This window comes from Schistocerca cancellata, unplaced genomic scaffold (genome assembly GCF_023864275.1).
Source record: "Schistocerca cancellata isolate TAMUIC-IGC-003103 unplaced genomic scaffold, iqSchCanc2.1 HiC_scaffold_411, whole genome shotgun sequence".
Taxonomy (NCBI): Eukaryota; Metazoa; Arthropoda; class Insecta; order Orthoptera; family Acrididae; genus Schistocerca; species Schistocerca cancellata.
The window spans coordinates 372568-396646 of record NW_026046428.1 but is presented as its reverse complement, the minus strand read 5'-3'; the positions used below and the strand labels follow the sequence as shown (position 1 = coordinate 396646).

Here is a 24079-nt window from a genome sequence, read left to right as displayed (position 1 = left end):
TCATCCTGCGCTTGCACGTTAACTTCTTTATTTGACAGCAAGGTGGTGAAGTAGTTTAGCACCGCCGCTTTAATCTCGTTGTGCGTAGTCAGCGTTGCGCCGTCCTCAGCAATTAACTCCGTCAGTATTTTACGGGACCCTTTCGTACTTTCTTGGATCATATGGTAGACTGAGGTGAGTTCTTGGTGTACAGTAGTCTGGACCCGCGACCTGACTTTGTAGCCTTCTAGCTGCGTCCTCCTGAGGGTTAGGATTTTGGCCTGGATTTTCTTAATTCGTTGACAATTCTCGACAGCCGAAGTGCCGAGCAGATACAGTTCCCGCAGACAATGAAAATAGAAATTGATCGTCCTTTGAAGCCAAAAGCTCTTTTCCCGTGCGTAGTTCATGAAACACCACCTAATTTTAGGTTTGGCGCACCTGAGCCACCAATCAATGGCCGAATTATAAGATGCAAATCTATGCTCACATTCTCGCCAGGTATTGAGGAAGGCTTCTTGACACGCCGAGTCTTGTAGATGTGAAACATTTAATTTCCACAGGCCCCTGTATCGACACGTCCGTTGTCGGTCTAGAGTGATAGTACAGATGTATGCAGCATGATCGGAGAACGCCACTGGCCATACTTCTGACTGCAGAATGTTATTCCTCAAAGTGGGTGTGACATAAATTCGATCGAGACGGCTTGCCGAATGAGTCGTAATATGGGTAAACCCAGGTGCTGCCCCATGCTTGAGCTCCCAAGAGTCAACTAAGTGCAAGTCTCGTACAATTCGTTCCAGTTCAAGTGATTTGTTAAGATTGGGAGTCTGGTCCTTTGCACTGATGACACAGTTAAAGTCGCCTCCGAAGATGACATCGTTGTGACGGACGCCAAAGAGAGGAACTATTTCTTCGTTAAAAAAGTCTGCTCTTTGACGTCTATTACTGGAACCGGATGGGGCATATACATTAATTAGTCTGTTGTTATAAAAAGTGCCCGCAATGCCCCTACCGTTCGGCAATTGTGTGACGTCAGTAATAATGATACCTTCCTTCACAATAAAAGCTGTACCTAATTCGCAACCGGCCCCAGGATTAGTGATCACATTATAACCTGGTATGCAATCAAGTCTGATCTCTGTTACTTCTTGTACAAATAAAATGTCTACATCAGCTGCATATAAAAAGTCTTTTAAATGTTGTAGTTTAAGAGCGCTGCGTATCTTATTAATATTGAGAGTAGCAAGTCGATAGGCCTGTGGCGGAATTGTGGTGGACTAAGCAGGAGCAATGCCTAAAATCAGGCCAATATCAAAACATAAATAACGCTGGAAAAACAAGTCACGTCGTAAAGGCACTTTGGAGGTAATTCCAGATAACAAAAACATGTATTGACAGTCACTTTAAAGGCAGAGTTAAAAATATTCTCCGTTGGAAAAGGGACCAGTCGTGCGTTCGTTTTGCGCGGTAGTTTCCGTCGAAGAGTTATCTTTCTCATTAACATCGTCGTCTTTGGTGACTGAAGCTACGGCTGTCATCGTTTCGGTAATATCCATACTGTCTACTTCGGCAGTGGAGTCTGTATCGTCTGCCCAACTAGTTGGCGGAGGCTGTGGCGAGGTCGTTACCGACGCTGGAGCAGGACAGAGTTCGACCATGCGGACATCACAGCCGGCTCGGAGTTGAGCTGAGTGTTCGGGGTTCGGAGGTAGAGAATCGGAGACATTGTCAAGTACTGATGGTAAACTGGCTGAGGGATGAGCATGATTTGTGCTATCAGATGCATTTTCACTGAGTTGTTCACCTATCTGTTTAGCCTTTTCGCGCAGAACCGGTGCAATCTGTTCTGCACCCTGGCGGGCAACTCTCCGTTTTTTAGTTTTCCTGGGAGATGTACGATGTTGCGGGCTTTGATCGTGACCTGCTGGAGATTCCCCCCGTGGAGTAGCAGCGGTCGATGGGGACGCAGACGTTTGCATGTCGGATGCCTGTCCTTCTGTGACTACGACGGACGGCGACATTTCTACGGGTTTAGGTTGGGTCTCTTCCGGCGTTGCAACAGTCTCCATACGCGTTACCGTCGCAGGTACTACAGTATTTTCACTGACTTCGGTGACCGTGGGTGTAGCCGAAAGCCCACGCGTTACGGCGACGTACGTCACAGGCAGTGTTGTCATCGCGGGGGGCCTGGCAGCCTCGCCGGCAGGCAGCTGCGCCACTCGCCTCTGCATGCATTCGGCACGCACGTGACCTGTCGAGTTGCATGCGGCACACGTTCGAGGCTGATCATCGTACATTACTATCGCACGATACCCGCATACGTGAACATAAGACGGGATGTGCTTCTGCAGCTCGATTTTCAATTGCCGCACCCCATTAAGAACCGGGAATTTATGTGCACTAGACCAACGTTCCGCAATATTGCTTATGATTTTGCCGTACGGACAGAGAACTTCGTTGATCTGTTCACTGGTTATTTCAAATGGGAGTTCAAAAATTCGAACAGTCCGTATTCCTAGGCCGGCATGCGAAACTGCAACTTCCCCCACATTTCCATCGCTGTGTTTAAACTTTAGAATACCACCACAAGATTCAACTATTTTCTCACACATATCTGATCGGGCTAATTTAACGAAAACGGTGCTACTGACAATCGAAAGATGTATCCCGATTATGTCCTCAAGTCTTATCTTCACTTCATCTTCTAACCATTGCTCAACTTCAAAAGATTTAGGTCGGACAAAATTCCTGTCAAAAGTAAACTTCAGTGTATCTTTCCTACTCGGTTGAGACATCACGAAAGCGAGTTCATTTTCAGATCACGCCAAAACACTGGTAGACACTGAAGCAAGCGCAGCGACTCACCACACGTAAACAGCGACGGCGCGGCGCGCAGCACAGCACGTCCGACCTCGACCGCGACCGCCGGCTGACTGGCAACTAGACCACACCGGATTTGCTCGAGAAACGTGAGATTTACTCCCTCTCTTCTCGCATTTCGTGCTCAATCCGGACTCAGTGTTGTTCTCTGTTTGCGAGCATTTTTGCGCGTGCAGACTGGCATGGCGCACAGCTCGAAACTGTCTATTCATTGCTGTTTGCATCATATTTCACTCATAACAGGGGAGGAGAATGATCAAAGTTGTACCTTGCCATAATTGGAAGTAAACATTGTGACGCTGAGGCGTGGACTCCTTGTGGATAACAAACGACAATTAAGTTCGTTCGCTAGCAATAGCAACGCCGTTAATTCAGCCGTGATGTACAGCAAATTAAATGCCCTGGGTGAGGATCGAACTCACGACCTTAAGATTATGAGACTTACGCGCTACCTACTGCGCTACCGAGGCTCGTTGCAACCATCATCCCAGGAATCTTGGTAAGTCTCACATATTAGAGATAGACAGTTTGCGCTTTCTCAGGAATCTGTTGTGTCGCTACGCGTGCTTTCCCGACTTGCTAGAGTAAACTGCTGCCGCAGCTTTTTTAACGACGGAAAGCAGCACTGCCTGAGGTTACAGTACATCGCCCTTGCGGCACCTGAACACAGCGGCCTGTAGGGCCAGGCCGACGCTGGAGTTCAGTAACAGCACGCGGCCGTCCAAGTAGGGTCTCTTGCGTGCTGCATGTTTGGTTCTTCTCACAGCGAATCCTGCTATACATTCCTGAGGCTGGCGCACCTCAAGCGAGCAATCGGCGCGGCAGCACTATAGCGAGAACAGCAAAACGATGCATCGGCCGGGAATCGAAGCCGGGCCGCCCGCGTGGTAGTCGAACAACCTACCACTTTTTTAGTTGTTGTTCTCATTTTGTTAGTTGCATTTGTTGGGGGCGGACGTCCGATGACGTCCGTGCTTCCCGAGCATATTCCCGAGCAGCTGTCTGCAGGGAAAGTGGGATTGCCACCCAGCGACGTCGGATACAACCGAAAAAAGTGCTACACACGCGGAGTCCCCCACTACACTGCCTCAAAGCGACCGCTCGTCACTATTGTGTGAGTAACGTTGCGGCCGCGGCGACGAGCCTTGCCCAAAGACGCAGCGTGCGTGGAGGCGCTGCCCGAATGCACCCTCCTACCTCGTAAAGCGTCTACAGCTACTATCACCGTGGGCCACTGCCGGCGGGCGGGAAGCCGACACAGCGCGGCGTTGCGAGCAGCGGCTGTGCGGTGGTAGTGTAATGGTGAGCATAGTTGCCTTCCGAGCAGTTGAGCCGCGTTCGATTCCCGGCCACCGCAACGGGCGCAAATCTATGCGTATGAGTATGTGAGCCACGTGCTGTTGAATTAACGTTTTCTTTCCGTCGTCGCTCCACGCAGGCCATCCTGCAGTATGTCCCGACTTGTCCCGACTTTGCTCGGCTGACGCGAAAGCTGACGCTTGGAATTCGCCCTTATCAAAAGGACAGGCGCTATAAACGACTGTGAGAGGTGAGGTGTAGCGAGGTACCAAAACGACAGGCAAACTGCGAAATTTTCTGCTCTCTCTTCTGAAACAAAAAATAAAAAAACCGACGCAGTCGGTAGGACTCGAACCTACGCTCCCACAGGGAATCTGATTTCTAGTCAGACGCCTTAACCACTCGGCCACGACTGCTCGTAGCTAAAGCTTCCCTCGAATCGTGAAAAATGCAACCGGTCTGCGCAGAATGTTGACAGGAAACGAACTCGGTGCACTGATTACGGCAGGGCTACCAGCGCTACGAGACGAGCCATTACGGAAGCGTTAAAATCTTCGCCCGAACAGGGATTCGAACCCTGGACACTTAGGTTAAAAGCCTAATGCTCTACCGACTGAGCTATCCGGGCTCACGCTTGTTGTGCATGGAGCGACTGCAAGCAATGTGAATAACTGGAACGCGTGTGTAGGCGTACTACGGTAATTGCTGGCTTCTGGCGCAACTGGCGACTTCACCGACTTCCCACTGACGCTGGTAGCACCCCAACAGCGGACCAGTGCCTCTTCTCCCTTTATCCCGGTGCTGACAGTAATTGCATCCTGTGCCTGCTTCCCCCGATTACGTTCGGTTGAAGCTCCGGAAGGAGGGCGACAAACGAAGGTTGGAAGGCCAAAAGATGGAGGGTCGTGTGCGCAAAAACTTCCCTTCCGGTACCGGGAATCGAACCCGGGCCTCCTGGGTGAAAGCCAGGTATCCTAGCCACTAGACCACACCGGATTTGCTCGAGAAACGTGAGATTTACTCCCTCTCTTCTCGCATTTCGTGCTCAATCCGGACTCAGTGTTGTTCTCTGTTTGCGAGCATTTTTGCGCGTGCAGACTGGCATGGCGCACAGCTCGAAACTGTCTATTCATTGCTGTTTGCATCATATTTCACTCATAACAGGGGAGGAGAATGATCAAAGTTGTACCTTGCCATAATTGGAAGTAAACATTGTGACGCTGAGGCGTGGACTCCTTGTGGATAACAAACGACAATTAAGTTCGTTCGCTAGCAATAGCAACGCCGTTAATTCAGCCGTGATGTACAGCAAATTAAATGCCCTGGGTGAGGATCGAACTCACGACCTTAAGATTATGAGACTTACGCGCTACCTACTGCGCTACCGAGGCTCGTTGCAACCATCATCCCAGGAATCTTGGTAAGTCTCACATATTAGAGATAGACAGTTTGCGCTTTCTCAGGAATCTGTTGTGTCGCTACGCGTGCTTTCCCGACTTGCTAGAGTAAACTGCTGCCGCAGCTTTTTTAACGACGGAAAGCAGCACTGCCTGAGGTTACAGTACATCGCCCTTGCGGCACCTGAACACAGCGGCCTGTAGGGCCAGGCCGACGCTGGAGTTCAGTAACAGCACGCGGCCGTCCAAGTAGGGTCTCTTGCGTGCTGCATGTTTGGTTCTTCTCACAGCGAATCCTGCTATACATTCCTGAGGCTGGCGCACCTCAAGCGAGCAATCGGCGCGGCAGCACTATAGCGAGAACAGCAAAACGATGCATCGGCCGGGAATCGAAGCCGGGCCGCCCGCGTGGTAGTCGAACAACCTACCACTTTTTTAGTTGTTGTTCTCATTTTGTTAGTTGCATTTGTTGGGGGCGGACGTCCGATGACGTCCGTGCTTCCCGAGCATATTCCCGAGCAGCTGTCTGCAGGGAAAGTGGGATTGCCACCCAGCGACGTCGGATACAACCGAAAAAAGTGCTACACACGCGGAGTCCCCCACTACACTGCCTCAAAGCGACCGCTCGTCACTATTGTGTGAGTAACGTTGCGGCCGCGGCGACGAGCCTTGCCCAAAGACGCAGCGTGCGTGGAGGCGCTGCCCGAATGCACCCTCCTACCTCGTAAAGCGTCTACAGCTACTATCACCGTGGGCCACTGCCGGCGGGCGGGAAGCCGACACAGCGCGGCGTTGCGAGCAGCGGCTGTGCGGTGGTAGTGTAATGGTGAGCATAGTTGCCTTCCGAGCAGTTGAGCCGCGTTCGATTCCCGGCCACCGCAACGGGCGCAAATCTATGCGTATGAGTATGTGAGCCACGTGCTGTTGAATTAACGTTTTCTTTCCGTCGTCGCTCCACGCAGGCCATCCTGTAGTATGTCCCGACTTGTCCCGACTTTGCTCGGCTGACGCGAAAGCTGACGCTTGGAATTCGCCCTTATCAAAAGGACAGGCGCTATAAACGACTGTGAGAGGTGAGGTGTAGCGAGGTACCAAAACGACAGGCAAACTGCGAAATTTTCTGCTCTCTCTTCTGAAACAAAAAATAAAAAAACCGACGCAGTCGGTAGGACTCGAACCTACGCTCCCACAGGGAATCTGATTTCTAGTCAGACGCCTTAACCACTCGGCCACGACTGCTCGTAGCTAAAGCTTCCCTCGAATCTTGAAAAATGCAACCGGTCTGCGCAGAATGTTGACAGGAAACGAACTCGGTGCACTGATTACGGCAGGGCTACCAGCGCTACGAGACGAGCCATTACGGAAGCGTTAAAATCTTCGCCCGAACAGGGATTCGAACCCTGGACACTTAGGTTAAAAGCCTAATGCTCTACCGACTGAGCTATCCGGGCTCACGCTTGTTGTGCATGGAGCGACTGCAAGCAATGTGAATAACTGGAACGCGTGTGTAGGCGTACTACGGTAATTGCTGGCTTCTGGCGCAACTGGCGACTTCACCGACTTCCCACTGACGCTGGTAGCACCCCAACAGCGGACCAGTGCCTCTTCTCCCTTTATCCCGGTGCTGACAGTAATTGCATCCTGTGCCTGCTTCCCCCGATTACGTTCGGTTGAAGCTCCGGAAGGAGGGCGACAAACGAAGGTTGGAAGGCCAAAAGATGGAGGGTCGTGTGCGCAAAAACTTCCCTTCCGGTACCGGGAATCGAACCCGGGCCTCCTGGGTGAAAGCCAGGTATCCTAGCCACTAGACCACACCGGATTTGCTCGAGAAACGTGAGATTTACTCCCTCTCTTCTCGCATTTCGTGCTCAATCCGGACTCAGTGTTGTTCTCTGTTTGCGAGCATTTTTGCGCGTGCAGACTGGCATGGCGCACAGCTCGAAACTGTCTATTCATTGCTGTTTGCATCATATTTCACTCATAACAGGGGAGGAGAATGATCAAAGTTGTACCTTGCCATAATTGGAAGTAAACATTGTGACGCTGAGGCGTGGACTCCTTGTGGATAACAAACGACAATTAAGTTCGTTCGCTAGCAATAGCAACGCCGTTAATTCAGCCGTGATGTACAGCAAATTAAATGCCCCGGGTGAGGATCGAACTCACGACCTTAAGATTATGAGACTTACGCGCTACCTACTGCGCTACCGAGGCTCGTTGCAACCATCATCCCAGGAATCTTGGTAAGTCTCACATATTAGAGATAGACAGTTTGCGCTTTCTCAGGAATCTGTTGTGTCGCTACGCGTGCTTTCCCGACTTGCTAGAGTAAACTGCTGCCGCAGCTTTTTTAACGACGGAAAGCAGCACTGCCTGAGGTTACAGTACATCGCCCTTGCGGCACCTGAACACAGCGGCCTGTAGGGCCAGGCCGACGCTGGAGTTCAGTAACAGCACGCGGCCGTCCAAGTAGGGTCTCTTGCGTGCTGCATGTTTGGTTCTTCTCACAGCGAATCCTGCTATACATTCCTGAGGCTGGCGCACCTCAAGCGAGCAATCGGCGCGGCAGCACTATAGCGAGAACAGCAAAACGATGCATCGGCCGGGAATCGAAGCCGGGCCGCCCGCGTGGTAGTCGAACAACCTACCACTTTTTTAGTTGTTGTTCTCATTTTGTTAGTTGCATTTGTTGGGGGCGGACGTCCGATGACGTCCGTGCTTCCCGAGCATATTCCCGAGCAGCTGTCTGCAGGGAAAGTGGGATTGCCACCCAGCGACGTCGGATACAACCGAAAAAAGTGCTACACACGCGGAGTCCCCCACTACACTGCCTCAAAGCGACCGCTCGTCACTATTGTGTGAGTAACGTTGCGGCCGCGGCGACGAGCCTTGCCCAAAGACGCAGCGTGCGTGGAGGCGCTGCCCGAATGCACCCTCCTACCTCGTAAAGCGTCTACAGCTACTATCACCGTGGGCCACTGCCGGCGGGCGGGAAGCCGACACAGCGCGGCGTTGCGAGCAGCGGCTGTGCGGTGGTAGTGTAATGGTGAGCATAGTTGCCTTCCGAGCAGTTGAGCCGCGTTCGATTCCCGGCCACCGCAACGGGCGCAAATCTATGCGTATGAGTATGTGAGCCACGTGCTGTTGAATTAACGTTTTCTTTCCGTCGTCGCTCCACGCAGGCCATGCTGTAGTATGTCCCGACTTGTCCCGACTTTGCTCGGCTGACGCGAAAGCTGACGCTTGGAATTCGCCCTTATCAAAAGGACAGGCGCTATAAACGACTGTGAGAGGTGAGGTGTAGCGAGGTACCAAAACGACAGGCAAACTGCGAAATTTTCTGCTCTCTCTTCTGAAACAAAAAATAAAAAAACCGACGCAGTCGGTAGGACTCGAACCTACGCTCCCACAGGGAATCTGATTTCTAGTCAGACGCCTTAACCACTCGGCCACGACTGCTCGTAGCTAAAGCTTCCCTCGAATCTTGAAAAATGCAACCGGTCTGCGCAGAATGTTGACAGGAAACGAACTCGGTGCACTGATTACGGCAGGGCTACCAGCGCTACGAGACGAGCCATTACGGAAGCGTTAAAATCTTCGCCCGAACAGGGATTCGAACCCTGGACACTTAGGTTAAAAGCCTAATGCTCTACCGACTGAGCTATCCGGGCTCACGCTTGTTGTGCATGGAGCGACTGCAAGCAATGTGAATAACTGGAACGCGTGTGTAGGCGTACTACGGTAATTGCTGGCTTCTGGCGCAACTGGCGACTTCACCGACTTCCCACTGACGCTGGTAGCACCCCAACAGCGGACCAGTGCCTCTTCTCCCTTTATCCCGGTGCTGACAGTAATTGCATCCTGTGCCTGCTTCCCCCGATTACGTTCGGTTGAAGCTCCGGAAGGAGGGCGACAAACGAAGGTTGGAAGGCCAAAAGATGGAGGGTCGTGTGCGCAAAAACTTCCCTTCCGGTACCGGGAATCGAACCCGGGCCTCCTGGGTGAAAGCCAGGTATCCTAGCCACTAGACCACACCGGATTTGCTCGAGAAACGTGAGATTTACTCCCTCTCTTCTCGCATTTCGTGCTCAATCCGGACTCAGTGTTGTTCTCTGTTTGCGAGCATTTTTGCGCGTGCAGACTGGCATGGCGCACAGCTCGAAACTGTCTATTCATTGCTGTTTGCATCATATTTCACTCATAACAGGGGAGGAGAATGATCAAAGTTGTACCTTGCCATAATTGGAAGTAAACATTGTGACGCTGAGGCGTGGACTCCTTGTGGATAACAAACGACAATTAAGTTCGTTCGCTAGCAATAGCAACGCCGTTAATTCAGCCGTGATGTACAGCAAATTAAATGCCCCGGGTGAGGATCGAACTCACGACCTTAAGATTATGAGACTTACGCGCTACCTACTGCGCTACCGAGGCTCGTTGCAACCATCATCCCAGGAATCTTGGTAAGTCTCACATATTAGAGATAGACAGTTTGCGCTTTCTCAGGAATCTGTTGTGTCGCTACGCGTGCTTTCCCGACTTGCTAGAGTAAACTGCTGCCGCAGCTTTTTTAACGACGGAAAGCAGCACTGCCTGAGGTTACAGTACATCGCCCTTGCGGCACCTGAACACAGCGGCCTGTAGGGCCAGGCCGACGCTGGAGTTCAGTAACAGCACGCGGCCGTCCAAGTAGGGTCTCTTGCGTGCTGCATGTTTGGTTCTTCTCACAGCGAATCCTGCTATACATTCCTGAGGCTGGCGCACCTCAAGCGAGCAATCGGCGCGGCAGCACTATAGCGAGAACAGCAAAACGATGCATCGGCCGGGAATCGAAGCCGGGCCGCCCGCGTGGTAGTCGAACAACCTACCACTTTTTTAGTTGTTGTTCTCATTTTGTTAGTTGCATTTGTTGGGGGCGGACGTCCGATGACGTCCGTGCTTCCCGAGCATATTCCCGAGCAGCTGTCTGCAGGGAAAGTGGGATTGCCACCCAGCGACGTCGGATACAACCGAAAAAAGTGCTACACACGCGGAGTCCCCCACTACACTGCCTCAAAGCGACCGCTCGTCACTATTGTGTGAGTAACGTTGCGGCCGCGGCGACGAGCCTTGCCCAAAGACGCAGCGTGCGTGGAGGCGCTGCCCGAATGCACCCTCCTACCTCGTAAAGCGTCTACAGCTACTATCACCGTGGGCCACTGCCGGCGGGCGGGAAGCCGACACAGCGCGGCGTTGCGAGCAGCGGCTGTGCGGTGGTAGTGTAATGGTGAGCATAGTTGCCTTCCGAGCAGTTGAGCCGCGTTCGATTCCCGGCCACCGCAACGGGCGCAAATCTATGCGTATGAGTATGTGAGCCACGTGCTGTTGAATTAACGTTTTCTTTCCGTCGTCGCTCCACGCAGGCCATGCTGTAGTATGTCCCGACTTGTCCCGACTTTGCTCGGCTGACGCGAAAGCTGACGCTTGGAATTCGCCCTTATCAAAAGGACAGGCGCTATAAACGACTGTGAGAGGTGAGGTGTAGCGAGGTACCAAAACGACAGGCAAACTGCGAAATTTTCTGCTCTCTCTTCTGAAACAAAAAATAAAAAAACCGACGCAGTCGGTAGGACTCGAACCTACGCTCCCACAGGGAATCTGATTTCTAGTCAGACGCCTTAACCACTCGGCCACGACTGCTCGTAGCTAAAGCTTCCCTCGAATCTTGAAAAATGCAACCGGTCTGCGCAGAATGTTGACAGGAAACGAACTCGGTGCACTGATTACGGCAGGGCTACCAGCGCTACGAGACGAGCCATTACGGAAGCGTTAAAATCTTCGCCCGAACAGGGATTCGAACCCTGGACACTTAGGTTAAAAGCCTAATGCTCTACCGACTGAGCTATCCGGGCTCACGCTTGTTGTGCATGGAGCGACTGCAAGCAATGTGAATAACTGGAACGCGTGTGTAGGCGTACTACGGTAATTGCTGGCTTCTGGCGCAACTGGCGACTTCACCGACTTCCCACTGACGCTGGTAGCACCCCAACAGCGGACCAGTGCCTCTTCTCCCTTTATCCCGGTGCTGACAGTAATTGCATCCTGTGCCTGCTTCCCCCGATTACGTTCGGTTGAAGCTCCGGAAGGAGGGCGACAAACGAAGGTTGGAAGGCCAAAAGATGGAGGGTCGTGTGCGCAAAAACTTCCCTTCCGGTACCGGGAATCGAACCCGGGCCTCCTGGGTGAAAGCCAGGTATCCTAGCCACTAGACCACACCGGATTTGCTCGAGAAACGTGAGATTTACTCCCTCTCTTCTCGCATTTCGTGCTCAATCCGGACTCAGTGTTGTTCTCTGTTTGCGAGCATTTTTGCGCGTGCAGACTGGCATGGCGCACAGCTCGAAACTGTCTATTCATTGCTGTTTGCATCATATTTCACTCATAACAGGGGAGGAGAATGATCAAAGTTGTACCTTGCCATAATTGGAAGTAAACATTGTGACGCTGAGGCGTGGACTCCTTGTGGATAACAAACGACAATTAAGTTCGTTCGCTAGCAATAGCAACGCCGTTAATTCAGCCGTGATGTACAGCAAATTAAATGCCCCGGGTGAGGATCGAACTCACGACCTTAAGATTATGAGACTTACGCGCTACCTACTGCGCTACCGAGGCTCGTTGCAACCATCATCCCAGGAATCTTGGTAAGTCTCACATATTAGAGATAGACAGTTTGCGCTTTCTCAGGAATCTGTTGTGTCGCTACGCGTGCTTTCCCGACTTGCTAGAGTAAACTGCTGCCGCAGCTTTTTTAACGACGGAAAGCAGCACTGCCTGAGGTTACAGTACATCGCCCTTGCGGCACCTGAACACAGCGGCCTGTAGGGCCAGGCCGACGCTGGAGTTCAGTAACAGCACGCGGCCGTCCAAGTAGGGTCTCTTGCGTGCTGCATGTTTGGTTCTTCTCACAGCGAATCCTGCTATACATTCCTGAGGCTGGCGCACCTCAAGCGAGCAATCGGCGCGGCAGCACTATAGCGAGAACAGCAAAACGATGCATCGGCCGGGAATCGAAGCCGGGCCGCCCGCGTGGTAGTCGAACAACCTACCACTTTTTTAGTTGTTGTTCTCATTTTGTTAGTTGCATTTGTTGGGGGCGGACGTCCGATGACGTCCGTGCTTCCCGAGCATATTCCCGAGCAGCTGTCTGCAGGGAAAGTGGGATTGCCACCCAGCGACGTCGGATACAACCGAAAAAAGTGCTACACACGCGGAGTCCCCCACTACACTGCCTCAAAGCGACCGCTCGTCACTATTGTGTGAGTAACGTTGCGGCCGCGGCGACGAGCCTTGCCCAAAGACGCAGCGTGCGTGGAGGCGCTGCCCGAATGCACCCTCCTACCTCGTAAAGCGTCTACAGCTACTATCACCGTGGGCCACTGCCGGCGGGCGGGAAGCCGACACAGCGCGGCGTTGCGAGCAGCGGCTGTGCGGTGGTAGTGTAATGGTGAGCATAGTTGCCTTCCGAGCAGTTGAGCCGCGTTCGATTCCCGGCCACCGCAACGGGCGCAAATCTATGCGTATGAGTATGTGAGCCACGTGCTGTTGAATTAACGTTTTCTTTCCGTCGTCGCTCCACGCAGGCCATCCTGTAGTATGTCCCGACTTGTCCCGACTTTGCTCGGCTGACGCGAAAGCTGACGCTTGGAATTCGCCCTTATCAAAAGGACAGGCGCTATAAACGACTGTGAGAGGTGAGGTGTAGCGAGGTACCAAAACGACAGGCAAACTGCGAAATTTTCTGCTCTCTCTTCTGAAACAAAAAATAAAAAAACCGACGCAGTCGGTAGGACTCGAACCTACGCTCCCACAGGGAATCTGATTTCTAGTCAGACGCCTTAACCACTCGGTCACGACTGCTCGTAGCTAAAGCTTCCCTCGAATCGTGAAAAATGCAACCGGTCTGCGCAGAATGTTGACAGGAAACGAACTCGGTGCACTGATTACGGCAGGGCTACCAGCGCTACGAGACGAGCCATTACGGAAGCGTTAAAATCTTCGCCCGAACAGGGATTCGAACCCTGGACACTTAGGTTAAAAGCCTAATGCTCTACCGACTGAGCTATCCGGGCTCACGCTTGTTGTGCATGGAGCGACTGCAAGCAATGTGATTAACTGGAACGCGTGTGTAGGCGTACTACGGTAATTGCTGGCTTCTGGCGCAACTGGCGACTTCACCGACTTCCCACTGACGCTGGTAGCACCCCAACAGCGGACCAGTGCCTCTTCTCCCTTTATCCCGGTGCTGACAGTAATTGCATCCTGTGCCTGCTTCCCCCGATTACGTTCGGTTGAAGCTCCGGAAGGAGGGCGACAAACGAAGGTTGGAAGGCCAAAAGATGGAGGGTCGTGTGCGCAAAAACTTCCCTTCCGGTACCGGGAATCGAACCCGGGCCTCCTGGGTGAAAGCCAGGTATCCTAGCCACTAGACCACACCGGATTTGCTCGAGAAACGTGAGATTTACTCCCTCTCTTCTCGCATTTCGTGCTCAATCCGGACTCAGTGTTGTTCTCTGTTTGCGAGCATTTTTGCGCGTGCAGACTGGCATGGCGCACAGCTCGAAACTGTCTATTCATTGCTGTTTGCATCATATTTCACTCATAACAGGGGAGGAGAATGATCAAAGTTGTACCTTGCCATAATTGGAAGTAAACATTGTGACGCTGAGGCGTGGACTCCTTGTGGATAACAAACGACAATTAAGTTCGTTCGCTAGCAATAGCAACGCCGTTAATTCAGCCGTGATGTACAGCAAATTAAACGCCCCGGGTGAGGATCGAACTCACGACCTTAAGATTATGAGACTTACGCGCTACCTACTGCGCTACCGAGGCTCGTTGCAACCATCATCCCAGGAATCTTGGTAAGTCTCACATATTAGAGATAGACAGTTTGCGCTTTCTCAGGAATCTGTTGTGTCGCTACGCGTGCTTTCCCGACTTGCTAGAGTAAACTGCTGCCGCAGCTTTTTTAACGACGGAAAGCAGCACTGCCTGAGGTTACAGTACATCGCCCTTGCGGCACCTGAACACAGCGGCCTGTAGGGCCAGGCCGACGCTGGAGTTCAGTAACAGCACGCGGCCGTCCAAGTAGGGTCTCTTGCGTGCTGCATGTTTGGTTCTTCTCACAGCGAATCCTGCTATACATTCCTGAGGCTGGCGCACCTCAAGCGAGCAATCGGCGCGGCAGCACTATAGCGAGAACAGCAAAACGATGCATCGGCCGGGAATCGAAGCCGGGCCGCCCGCGTGGTAGTCGAACAACCTACCACTTTTTTAGTTGTTGTTCTCATTTTGTTAGTTGCATTTGTTGGGGGCGGACGTCCGATGACGTCCGTGCTTCCCGAGCATATTCCCGAGCAGCTGTCTGCAGGGAAAGTGGGATTGCCACCCAGCGACGTCGGATACAACCGAAAAAAGTGCTACACACGCGGAGTCCCCCACTACACTGCCTCAAAGCGACCGCTCGTCACTATTGTGTGAGTAACGTTGCGGCCGCGGCGACGAGCCTTGCCCAAAGACGCAGCGTGCGTGGAGGCGCTGCCCGAATGCACCCTCCTACCTCGTAAAGCGTCTACAGCTACTATCACCGTGGGCCACTGCCGGCGGGCGGGAAGCCGACACAGCGCGGCGTTGCGAGCAGCGGCTGTGCGGTGGTAGTGTAATGGTGAGCATAGTTGCCTTCCGAGCAGTTGAGCCGCGTTCGATTCCCGGCCACCGCAACGGGCGCAAATCTATGCGTATGAGTATGTGAGCCACGTGCTGTTGAATTAACGTTTTCTTTCCGTCGTCGCTCCACGCAGGCCATCCTGTAGTATGTCCCGACTTGTCCCGACTTTGCTCGGCTGACGCGAAAGCTGACGCTTGGAATTCGCCCTTATCAAAAGGACAGGCGCTATAAACGACTGTGAGAGGTGAGGTGTAGCGAGGTACCAAAACGACAGGCAAACTGCGAAATTTTCTGCTCTCTCTTCTGAAACAAAAAATAAAAAAACCGACGCAGTCGGTAGGACTCGAACCTACGCTCCCACAGGGAATCTGATTTCTAGTCAGACGCCTTAACCACTCGGTCACGACTGCTCGTAGCTAAAGCTTCCCTCGAATCGTGAAAAATGCAACCGGTCTGCGCAGAATGTTGACAGGAAACGAACTCGGTGCACTGATTACGGCAGGGCTACCAGCGCTACGAGACGAGCCATTACGGAAGCGTTAAAATCTTCGCCCGAACAGGGATTCGAACCCTGGACACTTAGGTTAAAAGCCTAATGCTCTACCGACTGAGCTATCCGGGCTCACGCTTGTTGTGCATGGAGCGACTGCAAGCAATGTGATTAACTGGAACGCGTGTGTAGGCGTACTACGGTAATTGCTGGCTTCTGGCGCAACTGGCGACTTCACCGACTTCCCACTGACGCTGGTAGCACCCCAACAGCGGACCAGTGCCTCTTCTCCCTTTATCCCGGTGCTGACAGTAATTGCATCCTGTGCCTGCTTCCCCCGATTACGTTCGGTTGAAGCTCCGGAAGGAGGGCGACAAACGAAGGTTGGAAGGCCAAAAGATGGAGGGTCGTGTGCGCAAAAACTTCCCTTCCGGTACCGGGAATCGAACCCGGGCCTCCTGGGTGAAAGCCAGGTATCCTAGCCACTAGACCACACCGGATTTGCTCGAGAAACGTGAGATTTACTCCCTCTCTTCTCGCATTTCGTGCTCAATCCGGACTCAGTGTTGTTCTCTGTTTGCGAGCATTTTTGCGCGTGCAGACTGGCATGGCGCACAGCTCGAAACTGTCTATTCATTGCTGTTTGCATCATATTTCACTCATAACAGGGGAGGAGAATGATCAAAGTTGTACCTTGCCATAATTGGAAGTAAACATTGTGACGCTGAGGCGTGGACTCCTTGTGGATAACAAACGACAATTAAGTTCGTTCGCTAGCAATAGCAACGCCGTTAATTCAGCCGTGATGTACAGCAAATTAAACGCCCCGGGTGAGGATCGAACTCACGACCTTAAGATTATGAGACTTACGCGCTACCTACTGCGCTACCGAGGCTCGTTGCAACCATCATCCCAGGAATCTTGGTAAGTCTCACATATTAGAGATAGACAGTTTGCGCTTTCTCAGGAATCTGTTGTGTCGCTACGCGTGCTTTCCCGACTTGCTAGAGTAAACTGCTGCCGCAGCTTTTTTAACGACGGAAAGCAGCACTGCCTGAGGTTACAGTACATCGCCCTTGCGGCACCTGAACACAGCGGCCTGTAGGGCCAGGCCGACGCTGGAGTTCAGTAACAGCACGCGGCCGTCCAAGTAGGGTCTCTTGCGTGCTGCATGTTTGGTTCTTCTCACAGCGAATCCTGCTATACATTCCTGAGGCTGGCGCACCTCAAGCGAGCAATCGGCGCGGCAGCACTATAGCGAGAACAGCAAAACGATGCATCGGCCGGGAATCGAAGCCGGGCCGCCCGCGTGGTAGTCGAACAACCTACCACTTTTTTAGTTGTTGTTCTCATTTTGTTAGTTGCATTTGTTGGGGGCGGACGTCCGATGACGTCCGTGCTTCCCGAGCATATTCCCGAGCAGCTGTCTGCAGGGAAAGTGGGATTGCCACCCAGCGACGTCGGATACAACCGAAAAAAGTGCTACACACGCGGAGTCCCCCACTACACTGCCTCAAAGCGACCGCTCGTCACTATTGTGTGAGTAACGTTGCGGCCGCGGCGACGAGCCTTGCCCAAAGACGCAGCGTGCGTGGAGGCGCTGCCCGAATGCACCCTCCTACCTCGTAAAGCGTCTACAGCTACTATCACCGTGGGCCACTGCCGGCGGGCGGGAAGCCGACACAGCGCGGCGTTGCGAGCAGCGGCTGTGCGGTGGTAGTGTAATGGTGAGCATAGTTGCCTTCCGAGCAGTTGAGCCGCGTTCGATTCCCGGCCACCGCAACGGGCGCAAATCTATGCGTATGAGTATGTGAGCCACGTGCTGTTGAATTAACGTTTTCTTTCCGTCGTCGCTCCACGCAGGCCATCCTGTAGTATGTCCCGACTTGTCCCGACTTTGCTCGGCTGACGCGAAAGCTGACGCTTGGAATTCGCCCTTATCAAAAGGACAGGCGCTATAAACGACTGTGAGAGGTGAGGTGTAGCGAGGTACCAAAACGACAGGCAAACTGCGAAATTTTCTGCTCTCTCTTCTGAAACAAAAAATAAAAAAACCGACGCAGTCGGTAGGACTCGAACCTACGCTCCCACAGGGAATCTGATTTCTAGTCAGACGCCTTAACCACTCGGTCACGACTGCTCGTAGCTAAAGCTTCCCTCGAATCGTGAAAAATGCAACCGGTCTGCGCAGAATGTTGACAGGAAACGAACTCGGTGCACTGATTACGGCAGGGCTACCAGCGCTACGAGACGAGCCATTACGGAAGCGTTAAAATCTTCGCCCGAACAGGGATTCGAACCCTGGACACTTAGGTTAAAAGCCTAATGCTCTACCGACTGAGCTATCCGGGCTCACGCTTGTTGTGCATGGAGCGACTGCAAGCAATGTGATTAACTGGAACGCGTGTGTAGGCGTACTACGGTAATTGCTGGCTTCTGGCGCAACTGGCGACTTCACCGACTTCCCACTGACGCTGGTAGCACCCCAACAGCGGACCAGTGCCTCTTCTCCCTTTATCCCGGTGCTGACAGTAATTGCATCCTGTGCCTGCTTCCCCCGATTACGTTCGGTTGAAGCTCCGGAAGGAGGGCGACAAACGAAGGTTGGAAGGCCAAAAGATGGAGGGTCGTGTGCGCAAAAACTTCCCTTCCGGTACCGGGAATCGAACCCGGGCCTCCTGGGTGAAAGCCAGGTATCCTAGCCACTAGACCACACCGGATTTGCTCGAGAAACGTGAGATTTACTCCCTCTCTTCTCGCATTTCGTGCTCAATCCGGACTCAGTGTTGTTCTCTGTTTGCGAGCATTTTTGCGCGTGCAGACTGGCATGGCGCACAGCTCGAAACTGTCTATTCATTGCTGTTTGCATCATATTTCACTCATAACAGGGGAGGAGAATGATCAAAGTTGTACCTTGCCATAATTGGAAGTAAACATTGTGACGCTGAGGCGTGGACTCCTTGTGGATAACAAACGACAATTAAGTTCGTTCGCTAGCAATAGCAACGCCGTTAATTCAGCCGTGATGTACAGCAAATTAAACGCCCCGGGTGAGGATCGAACTCACGACCTTAAGATTATGAGACTTACGCGCTACCTACTGCGCTACCGAGGCTCGTTGCAACCATCATCCCAGGAATCTTGGTAAGTCTCACATATTAGAGATAGACAGTTTGCGCTTTCTCAGGAATCTGTTGTGTCGCTACGCGTGCTTTCCCGACTTGCTAGAGTAAACTGCTGCCGCAGCTTTTTTAACGACGGAAAGCAGCACTGCCTGAGGTTACAGTACATCGCCCTTGCGGCACCTGAACACAGCGGCCTGTAGGGCCAGGCCGACGCTGGAGTTCAGTAACAGCACGCGGCCGTCCAAGTAGGGTCTCTTGCGTGCTGCATGTTTGGTTCTTCTCACAGCGAATCCTGCTATACATTCCTGAGGCTGGCGCACCTCAAGCGAGCAATCGGCGCGGCAGCACTATAGCGAGAACAGCAAAACGATGCATCGGCCGGGAATCGAAGCCGGGCCGCCCGCGTGGTAGTCGAACAACCTACCACTTTTTTAGTTGTTGTTCTCATTTTGTTAGTTGCATTTGTTGGGGGCGGACGTCCGATGACGTCCGTGCTTCCCGAGCATATTCCCGAGCAGCTGTCTGCAGGGAAAGTGGGATTGCCACCCAGCGACGTCGGATACAACCGAAAAAAGTGCTACACACGCGGAGTCCCCCACTACACTGCCTCAAAGCGACCGCTCGTCACTATTGTGTGAGTAACGTTGCGGCCGCGGCGACGAGCCTTGCCCAAAGACGCAGCGTGCGTGGAGGCGCTGCCCGAATGCACCCTCCTACCTCGTAAAGCGTCTACAGCTACTATCACCGTGGGCCACTGCCGGCGGGCGGGAAGCCGACACAGCGCGGCGTTGCGAGCAGCGGCTGTGCGGTGGTAGTGTAATGGTGAGCATAGTTGCCTTCCGAGCAGTTGAGCCGCGTTCGATTCCCGGCCACCGCAACGGGCGCAAATCTATGCGTATGAGTATGTGAGCCACGTGCTGTTGAATTAACGTTTTCTTTCCGTCGTCGCTCCACGCAGGCCATCCTGTAGTATGTCCCGACTTGTCCCGACTTTGCTCGGCTGACGCGAAAGCTGACGCTTGGAATTCGCCCTTATCAAAAGGACAGGCGCTATAAACGACTGTGAGAGGTGAGGTGTAGCGAGGTACCAAAACGACAGGCAAACTGCGAAATTTTCTGCTCTCTCTTCTGAAACAAAAAATAAAAAAACCGACGCAGTCGGTAGGACTCGAACCTACGCTCCCACAGGGAATCTGATTTCTAGTCAGACGCCTTAACCACTCGGCCACGACTGCTCGTAGCTAAAGCTTCCCTCGAATCGTGAAAAATGCAACCGGTCTGCGCAGAATGTTGACAGGAAACGAACTCGGTGCACTGATTACGGCAGGGCTACCAGCGCTACGAGACGAGCCATTACGGAAGCGTTAAAATCTTCGCCCGAACAGGGATTCGAACCCTGGACACTTAGGTTAAAAGCCTAATGCTCTACCGACTGAGCTATCCGGGCTCACGCTTGTTGTGCATGGAGCGACTGCAAGCAATGTGATTAACTGGAACGCGTGTGTAGGCGTACTACGGTAATTGCTGGCTTCTGGCGCAACTGGCGACTTCACCGACTTCCCACTGACGCTGGTAGCACCCCAACAGCGGACCAGTGCCTCTTCTCCCTTTATCCCGGTGCTGACAGTAATTGCATCCTGTGCCTGCTTCCCCCGATTACGTTCGGTTGAAGCTCCGGAAGGAGGGCGACAAACGAAGGTTGGAAGGCCAAAAGATGGAGGGTCGTGTGCGCAAAAACTTCCCTTCCGGTACCGGGAATCGAACCCGGGCCTCCTGGGTGAAAGCCAGGTATCCTAGCCACTAGACCACACCGGATTTGCTCGAGAAACGTGAGATTTACTCCCTCTCTTCTCGCATTTCGTGCTCAATCCGGACTCAGTGTTGTTCTCTGTTTGCGAGCATTTTTGCGCGTGCAGACTGGCATGGCGCACAGCTCGAAACTGTCTATTCATTGCTGTTTGCATCATATTTCACTCATAACAGGGGAGGAGAATGATCAAAGTTGTACCTTGCCATAATTGGAAGTAAACATTGTGACGCTGAGGCGTGGACTCCTTGTGGATAACAAACGACAATTAAGTTCGTTCGCTAGCAATAGCAACGCCGTTAATTCAGCCGTGATGTACAGCAAATTAAATGCCCCGGGTGAGGATCGAACTCACGACCTTAAGATTATGAGACTTACGCGCTACCTACTGCGCTACCGAGGCTCGTTGCAACCATCATCCCAGGAATCTTGGTAAGTCTCACATATTAGAGATAGACAGTTTGCGCTTTCTCAGGAATCTGTTGTGTCGCTACGCGTGCTTTCCCGACTTGCTAGAGTAAACTGCTGCCGCAGCTTTTTTAACGACGGAAAGCAGCACTGCCTGAGGTTACAGTACATCGCCCTTGCGGCACCTGAACACAGCGGCCTGTAGGGCCAGGCCGACGCTGGAGTTCAGTAACAGCACGCGGCCGTCCAAGTAGGGTCTCTTGCGTGCTGCATGTTTGGTTCTTCTCACAGCGAATCCTGCTATACATTCCTGAGGCTGGCGCACCTCAAGCGAGCAATCGGCGCGGCAGCACTATAGCGAGAACAGCAAAACGATGCATCGGCCGGGAATCGAAGCCGGGCCGCCCGCGTGGTAGTCGAACAACCTACCACTTTTTTAGTTGTTGTTCTCATTTTGTTAGTTGCATTTGTTGGGGGCGGACGTCCGATGACGTCCGTGCTTCCCGAGCATATTCCCGAGCAGCTGTCTGCAGGGAAAGTGGGATTGCCACCCAGCGACGTCGGATACAACCGAAAAAAGTGCTACACACGCGGAGTCCCCCACTACACTGCCTCAAAGCGACCGCTCGTCACTATTGTGTGAGTAACGTTGCGGCCGCGGCGACGAGCCTTGCCCAAAGACGCAGCGTGCGTGGAGGCGCTGCCCGAATGCATCCTCCTACCTCGTAAAGCGTCTACAGCTACTATCACCGTGGGCCACTGCCGGCGGGCGGGAAGCCGACACAGCGCGGCGTTGCGAGCAGCGGCTGTGCGGTGGTAGTGTAATGGTGAGCATAGTTGCCTTCCGAGCAGTTGAGCCGCGTTCGATTCCCGGCCACCGCAACGGGCGCAAATCTATGCGTATGAGTATGTGAGCCACGTGCTGTTGAATTAACGTTTTCTTTCCGTCGTCGCTCCACGCAGGCCATCCTGTAGTATGTCCCGACTTGTCCCGACTTTGCTCGGCTGACGCGAAAGCTGACGCTTGGAATTCGCCCTTATCAAAAGGACAGGCGCTATAAACGACTGTGAGAGGTGAGGTGTAGCGAGGTACCAAAACGACAGGCAAACTGCGAAATTTTCTGCTCTCTCTTCTGAAACAAAAAATAAAAAAACCGACGCAGTCGGTAGGACTCGAACCTACGCTCCCACAGGGAATCTGATTTCTAGTCAGACGCCTTAACCACTCGGTCACGACTGCTCGTAGCTAAAGCTTCCCTCGAATCGTGAAAAATGCAACCGGTCTGCGCAGAATGTTGACAGGAAACGAACTCGGTGCACTGATTACGGCAGGGCTACCAGCGCTACGAGACGAGCCATTACGGAAGCGTTAAAATCTTCGCCCGAACAGGGATTCGAACCCTGGACACTTAGGTTAAAAGCCTAATGCTCTACCGACTGAGCTATCCGGGCTCACGCTTGTTGTGCATGGAGCGACTGCAAGCAATGTGATTAACTGGAACGCGTGTGTAGGCGTACTACGGTAATTGCTGGCTTCTGGCGCAACTGGCGACTTCACCGACTTCCCACTGACGCTGGTAGCACCCCAACAGCGGACCAGTGCCTCTTCTCCCTTTATCCCGGTGCTGACAGTAATTGCATCCTGTGCCTGCTTCCCCCGATTACGTTCGGTTGAAGCTCCGGAAGGAGGGCGACAAACGAAGGTTGGAAGGCCAAAAGATGGAGGGTCGTGTGCGCAAAAACTTCCCTTCCGGTACCGGGAATCGAACCCGGGCCTCCTGGGTGAAAGCCAGGTATCCTAGCCACTAGACCACACCGGATTTGCTCGAGAAACGTGAGATTTACTCCCTCTCTTCTCGCATTTCGTGCTCAATCCGGACTCAGTGTTGTTCTCTGTTTGCGAGCATTTTTGCGCGTGCAGACTGGCATGGCGCACAGCTCGAAACTGTCTATTCATTGCTGTTTGCATCATATTTCACTCATAACAGGGGAGGAGAATGATCAAAGTTGTACCTTGCCATAATTGGAAGTAAACATTGTGACGCTGAGGCGTGGACTCCTTGTGGATAACAAACGACAATTAAGTTCGTTCGCTAGCAATAGCAACGCCGTTAATTCAGCCGTGATGTACAGCAAATTAAACGCCCCGGGTGAGGATCGAACTCACGACCTTAAGATTATGAGACTTACGCGCTACCTACTGCGCTACCGAGGCTCGTTGCAACCATCATCCCAGGAATCTTGGTAAGTCTCACATATTAGAGATAGACAGTTTGCGCTTTCTCAGGAATCTGTTGTGTCGCTACGCGTGCTTTCCCGACTTGCTAGAGTAAACTGCTGCCGCAGCTTTTTTAACGACGGAAAGCAGCACTGCCTGAGGTTACAGTACATCGCCCTTGCGGCACCTGAACACAGCGGCCTGTAGGGCCAGGCCGACGCTGGAGTTCAGTAACAGCACGCGGCCGTCCAAGTAGGGTCTCTTGCGTGCTGCATGTTTGGTTCTTCTCACAGCGAATCCTGCTATACATTCCTGAGGCTGGCGCACCTCAAGCGAGCAATCGGCGCGGCAGCACTATAGCGAGAACAGCAAAACGATGCATCGGCCGGGAATCGAAGCCGGGCCGCCCGCGTGGTAGTCGAACAACCTACCACTTTTTTAGTTGTTGTTCTCATTTTGTTAGTTGCATTTGTTGGGGGCGGACGTCCGATGACGTCCGTGCTTCCCGAGCATATTCCCGAGCAGCTGTTTGCAGGGAAAGTGGGATTGCCACCCAGCGACGTCGGATACAACCGAAAAAAGTGCTACACACGCGGAGTCCCCCACTACACTGCCTCAAAGCGACCGCTCGTCACTATTGTGTGAGTAACGTTGCGGCCGCGGCGACGAGCCTTGCCCAAAGACGCAGCGTGCGTGGAGGCGCTGCCCGAATGCACCCTCCTACCTCGTAAAGCGTCTACAGCTACTATCACCGTGGGCCACTG

The 24079-nt window shown here is 52.9% G+C and overlaps 46 non-coding genes across 46 annotated transcripts; 9 read left to right on the top strand and 37 right to left on the bottom strand.

The window, feature by feature from the left end:
* Positions 1 to 3259: 3259 nt before the first annotated feature.
* Trnam-cau (transfer RNA methionine (anticodon CAU)) lies at positions 3260 to 3332 on the bottom strand. Its single transcript has one exon. It is a non-coding gene; the product is annotated as a tRNA-Met (tRNA).
* An 815-nt stretch (positions 3333 to 4147) lies between these two features.
* Positions 4148 to 4219, top strand: Trnag-ucc (transfer RNA glycine (anticodon UCC)). The gene has a single exon. It is a non-coding gene; the product is annotated as a tRNA-Gly (tRNA).
* Positions 4220 to 4495: 276 nt separating this feature from the next.
* Trnas-aga (transfer RNA serine (anticodon AGA)) lies at positions 4496 to 4577 on the bottom strand. Its single transcript has one exon. It is a non-coding gene; the product is annotated as a tRNA-Ser (tRNA).
* Positions 4578 to 4716: 139 nt separating this feature from the next.
* On the bottom strand, positions 4717 to 4789 carry Trnak-uuu (transfer RNA lysine (anticodon UUU)). The gene has a single exon. It is a non-coding gene; the product is annotated as a tRNA-Lys (tRNA).
* Positions 4790 to 5085: 296 nt separating this feature from the next.
* On the bottom strand, positions 5086 to 5157 carry Trnae-uuc (transfer RNA glutamic acid (anticodon UUC)). Its single transcript has one exon. It is a non-coding gene; the product is annotated as a tRNA-Glu (tRNA).
* Positions 5158 to 5479: 322 nt separating this feature from the next.
* Positions 5480 to 5552, bottom strand: Trnam-cau (transfer RNA methionine (anticodon CAU)). Its single transcript has one exon. It is a non-coding gene; the product is annotated as a tRNA-Met (tRNA).
* Positions 5553 to 6367: 815 nt separating this feature from the next.
* Trnag-ucc (transfer RNA glycine (anticodon UCC)) lies at positions 6368 to 6439 on the top strand. The gene has a single exon. It is a non-coding gene; the product is annotated as a tRNA-Gly (tRNA).
* Positions 6440 to 6715: 276 nt separating this feature from the next.
* Trnas-aga (transfer RNA serine (anticodon AGA)) lies at positions 6716 to 6797 on the bottom strand. The gene has a single exon. It is a non-coding gene; the product is annotated as a tRNA-Ser (tRNA).
* A 139-nt stretch (positions 6798 to 6936) lies between these two features.
* Positions 6937 to 7009, bottom strand: Trnak-uuu (transfer RNA lysine (anticodon UUU)). The gene has a single exon. It is a non-coding gene; the product is annotated as a tRNA-Lys (tRNA).
* Positions 7010 to 7305: 296 nt separating this feature from the next.
* Positions 7306 to 7377, bottom strand: Trnae-uuc (transfer RNA glutamic acid (anticodon UUC)). Its single transcript has one exon. It is a non-coding gene; the product is annotated as a tRNA-Glu (tRNA).
* Positions 7378 to 7699: 322 nt separating this feature from the next.
* Positions 7700 to 7772, bottom strand: Trnam-cau (transfer RNA methionine (anticodon CAU)). Its single transcript has one exon. It is a non-coding gene; the product is annotated as a tRNA-Met (tRNA).
* Positions 7773 to 8587: 815 nt separating this feature from the next.
* Positions 8588 to 8659, top strand: Trnag-ucc (transfer RNA glycine (anticodon UCC)). Its single transcript has one exon. It is a non-coding gene; the product is annotated as a tRNA-Gly (tRNA).
* Positions 8660 to 8935: 276 nt separating this feature from the next.
* On the bottom strand, positions 8936 to 9017 carry Trnas-aga (transfer RNA serine (anticodon AGA)). The gene has a single exon. It is a non-coding gene; the product is annotated as a tRNA-Ser (tRNA).
* A 139-nt stretch (positions 9018 to 9156) lies between these two features.
* Trnak-uuu (transfer RNA lysine (anticodon UUU)) lies at positions 9157 to 9229 on the bottom strand. Its single transcript has one exon. It is a non-coding gene; the product is annotated as a tRNA-Lys (tRNA).
* A 296-nt stretch (positions 9230 to 9525) lies between these two features.
* Trnae-uuc (transfer RNA glutamic acid (anticodon UUC)) lies at positions 9526 to 9597 on the bottom strand. Its single transcript has one exon. It is a non-coding gene; the product is annotated as a tRNA-Glu (tRNA).
* Positions 9598 to 9919: 322 nt separating this feature from the next.
* Positions 9920 to 9992, bottom strand: Trnam-cau (transfer RNA methionine (anticodon CAU)). Its single transcript has one exon. It is a non-coding gene; the product is annotated as a tRNA-Met (tRNA).
* An 815-nt stretch (positions 9993 to 10807) lies between these two features.
* Positions 10808 to 10879, top strand: Trnag-ucc (transfer RNA glycine (anticodon UCC)). The gene has a single exon. It is a non-coding gene; the product is annotated as a tRNA-Gly (tRNA).
* Positions 10880 to 11155: 276 nt separating this feature from the next.
* Positions 11156 to 11237, bottom strand: Trnas-aga (transfer RNA serine (anticodon AGA)). The gene has a single exon. It is a non-coding gene; the product is annotated as a tRNA-Ser (tRNA).
* Positions 11238 to 11376: 139 nt separating this feature from the next.
* Positions 11377 to 11449, bottom strand: Trnak-uuu (transfer RNA lysine (anticodon UUU)). Its single transcript has one exon. It is a non-coding gene; the product is annotated as a tRNA-Lys (tRNA).
* A 296-nt stretch (positions 11450 to 11745) lies between these two features.
* Trnae-uuc (transfer RNA glutamic acid (anticodon UUC)) lies at positions 11746 to 11817 on the bottom strand. The gene has a single exon. It is a non-coding gene; the product is annotated as a tRNA-Glu (tRNA).
* A 322-nt stretch (positions 11818 to 12139) lies between these two features.
* Positions 12140 to 12212, bottom strand: Trnam-cau (transfer RNA methionine (anticodon CAU)). Its single transcript has one exon. It is a non-coding gene; the product is annotated as a tRNA-Met (tRNA).
* An 815-nt stretch (positions 12213 to 13027) lies between these two features.
* Positions 13028 to 13099, top strand: Trnag-ucc (transfer RNA glycine (anticodon UCC)). Its single transcript has one exon. It is a non-coding gene; the product is annotated as a tRNA-Gly (tRNA).
* A 276-nt stretch (positions 13100 to 13375) lies between these two features.
* On the bottom strand, positions 13376 to 13457 carry Trnas-aga (transfer RNA serine (anticodon AGA)). The gene has a single exon. It is a non-coding gene; the product is annotated as a tRNA-Ser (tRNA).
* Positions 13458 to 13596: 139 nt separating this feature from the next.
* On the bottom strand, positions 13597 to 13669 carry Trnak-uuu (transfer RNA lysine (anticodon UUU)). Its single transcript has one exon. It is a non-coding gene; the product is annotated as a tRNA-Lys (tRNA).
* A 296-nt stretch (positions 13670 to 13965) lies between these two features.
* Trnae-uuc (transfer RNA glutamic acid (anticodon UUC)) lies at positions 13966 to 14037 on the bottom strand. Its single transcript has one exon. It is a non-coding gene; the product is annotated as a tRNA-Glu (tRNA).
* Positions 14038 to 14359: 322 nt separating this feature from the next.
* Trnam-cau (transfer RNA methionine (anticodon CAU)) lies at positions 14360 to 14432 on the bottom strand. The gene has a single exon. It is a non-coding gene; the product is annotated as a tRNA-Met (tRNA).
* An 815-nt stretch (positions 14433 to 15247) lies between these two features.
* On the top strand, positions 15248 to 15319 carry Trnag-ucc (transfer RNA glycine (anticodon UCC)). The gene has a single exon. It is a non-coding gene; the product is annotated as a tRNA-Gly (tRNA).
* A 276-nt stretch (positions 15320 to 15595) lies between these two features.
* Trnas-aga (transfer RNA serine (anticodon AGA)) lies at positions 15596 to 15677 on the bottom strand. The gene has a single exon. It is a non-coding gene; the product is annotated as a tRNA-Ser (tRNA).
* Positions 15678 to 15816: 139 nt separating this feature from the next.
* Positions 15817 to 15889, bottom strand: Trnak-uuu (transfer RNA lysine (anticodon UUU)). The gene has a single exon. It is a non-coding gene; the product is annotated as a tRNA-Lys (tRNA).
* Positions 15890 to 16185: 296 nt separating this feature from the next.
* Trnae-uuc (transfer RNA glutamic acid (anticodon UUC)) lies at positions 16186 to 16257 on the bottom strand. The gene has a single exon. It is a non-coding gene; the product is annotated as a tRNA-Glu (tRNA).
* Positions 16258 to 16579: 322 nt separating this feature from the next.
* Trnam-cau (transfer RNA methionine (anticodon CAU)) lies at positions 16580 to 16652 on the bottom strand. The gene has a single exon. It is a non-coding gene; the product is annotated as a tRNA-Met (tRNA).
* An 815-nt stretch (positions 16653 to 17467) lies between these two features.
* On the top strand, positions 17468 to 17539 carry Trnag-ucc (transfer RNA glycine (anticodon UCC)). The gene has a single exon. It is a non-coding gene; the product is annotated as a tRNA-Gly (tRNA).
* Positions 17540 to 17815: 276 nt separating this feature from the next.
* Trnas-aga (transfer RNA serine (anticodon AGA)) lies at positions 17816 to 17897 on the bottom strand. Its single transcript has one exon. It is a non-coding gene; the product is annotated as a tRNA-Ser (tRNA).
* Positions 17898 to 18036: 139 nt separating this feature from the next.
* Positions 18037 to 18109, bottom strand: Trnak-uuu (transfer RNA lysine (anticodon UUU)). The gene has a single exon. It is a non-coding gene; the product is annotated as a tRNA-Lys (tRNA).
* Positions 18110 to 18405: 296 nt separating this feature from the next.
* Positions 18406 to 18477, bottom strand: Trnae-uuc (transfer RNA glutamic acid (anticodon UUC)). The gene has a single exon. It is a non-coding gene; the product is annotated as a tRNA-Glu (tRNA).
* Positions 18478 to 18799: 322 nt separating this feature from the next.
* Trnam-cau (transfer RNA methionine (anticodon CAU)) lies at positions 18800 to 18872 on the bottom strand. Its single transcript has one exon. It is a non-coding gene; the product is annotated as a tRNA-Met (tRNA).
* An 815-nt stretch (positions 18873 to 19687) lies between these two features.
* Positions 19688 to 19759, top strand: Trnag-ucc (transfer RNA glycine (anticodon UCC)). The gene has a single exon. It is a non-coding gene; the product is annotated as a tRNA-Gly (tRNA).
* A 276-nt stretch (positions 19760 to 20035) lies between these two features.
* Positions 20036 to 20117, bottom strand: Trnas-aga (transfer RNA serine (anticodon AGA)). The gene has a single exon. It is a non-coding gene; the product is annotated as a tRNA-Ser (tRNA).
* Positions 20118 to 20256: 139 nt separating this feature from the next.
* Positions 20257 to 20329, bottom strand: Trnak-uuu (transfer RNA lysine (anticodon UUU)). Its single transcript has one exon. It is a non-coding gene; the product is annotated as a tRNA-Lys (tRNA).
* A 296-nt stretch (positions 20330 to 20625) lies between these two features.
* Trnae-uuc (transfer RNA glutamic acid (anticodon UUC)) lies at positions 20626 to 20697 on the bottom strand. The gene has a single exon. It is a non-coding gene; the product is annotated as a tRNA-Glu (tRNA).
* A 322-nt stretch (positions 20698 to 21019) lies between these two features.
* On the bottom strand, positions 21020 to 21092 carry Trnam-cau (transfer RNA methionine (anticodon CAU)). Its single transcript has one exon. It is a non-coding gene; the product is annotated as a tRNA-Met (tRNA).
* Positions 21093 to 21907: 815 nt separating this feature from the next.
* On the top strand, positions 21908 to 21979 carry Trnag-ucc (transfer RNA glycine (anticodon UCC)). Its single transcript has one exon. It is a non-coding gene; the product is annotated as a tRNA-Gly (tRNA).
* Positions 21980 to 22255: 276 nt separating this feature from the next.
* Positions 22256 to 22337, bottom strand: Trnas-aga (transfer RNA serine (anticodon AGA)). Its single transcript has one exon. It is a non-coding gene; the product is annotated as a tRNA-Ser (tRNA).
* Positions 22338 to 22476: 139 nt separating this feature from the next.
* On the bottom strand, positions 22477 to 22549 carry Trnak-uuu (transfer RNA lysine (anticodon UUU)). Its single transcript has one exon. It is a non-coding gene; the product is annotated as a tRNA-Lys (tRNA).
* Positions 22550 to 22845: 296 nt separating this feature from the next.
* On the bottom strand, positions 22846 to 22917 carry Trnae-uuc (transfer RNA glutamic acid (anticodon UUC)). The gene has a single exon. It is a non-coding gene; the product is annotated as a tRNA-Glu (tRNA).
* Positions 22918 to 23239: 322 nt separating this feature from the next.
* Positions 23240 to 23312, bottom strand: Trnam-cau (transfer RNA methionine (anticodon CAU)). Its single transcript has one exon. It is a non-coding gene; the product is annotated as a tRNA-Met (tRNA).
* Between the last annotated feature and the right edge of the window lie 767 nt (positions 23313 to 24079).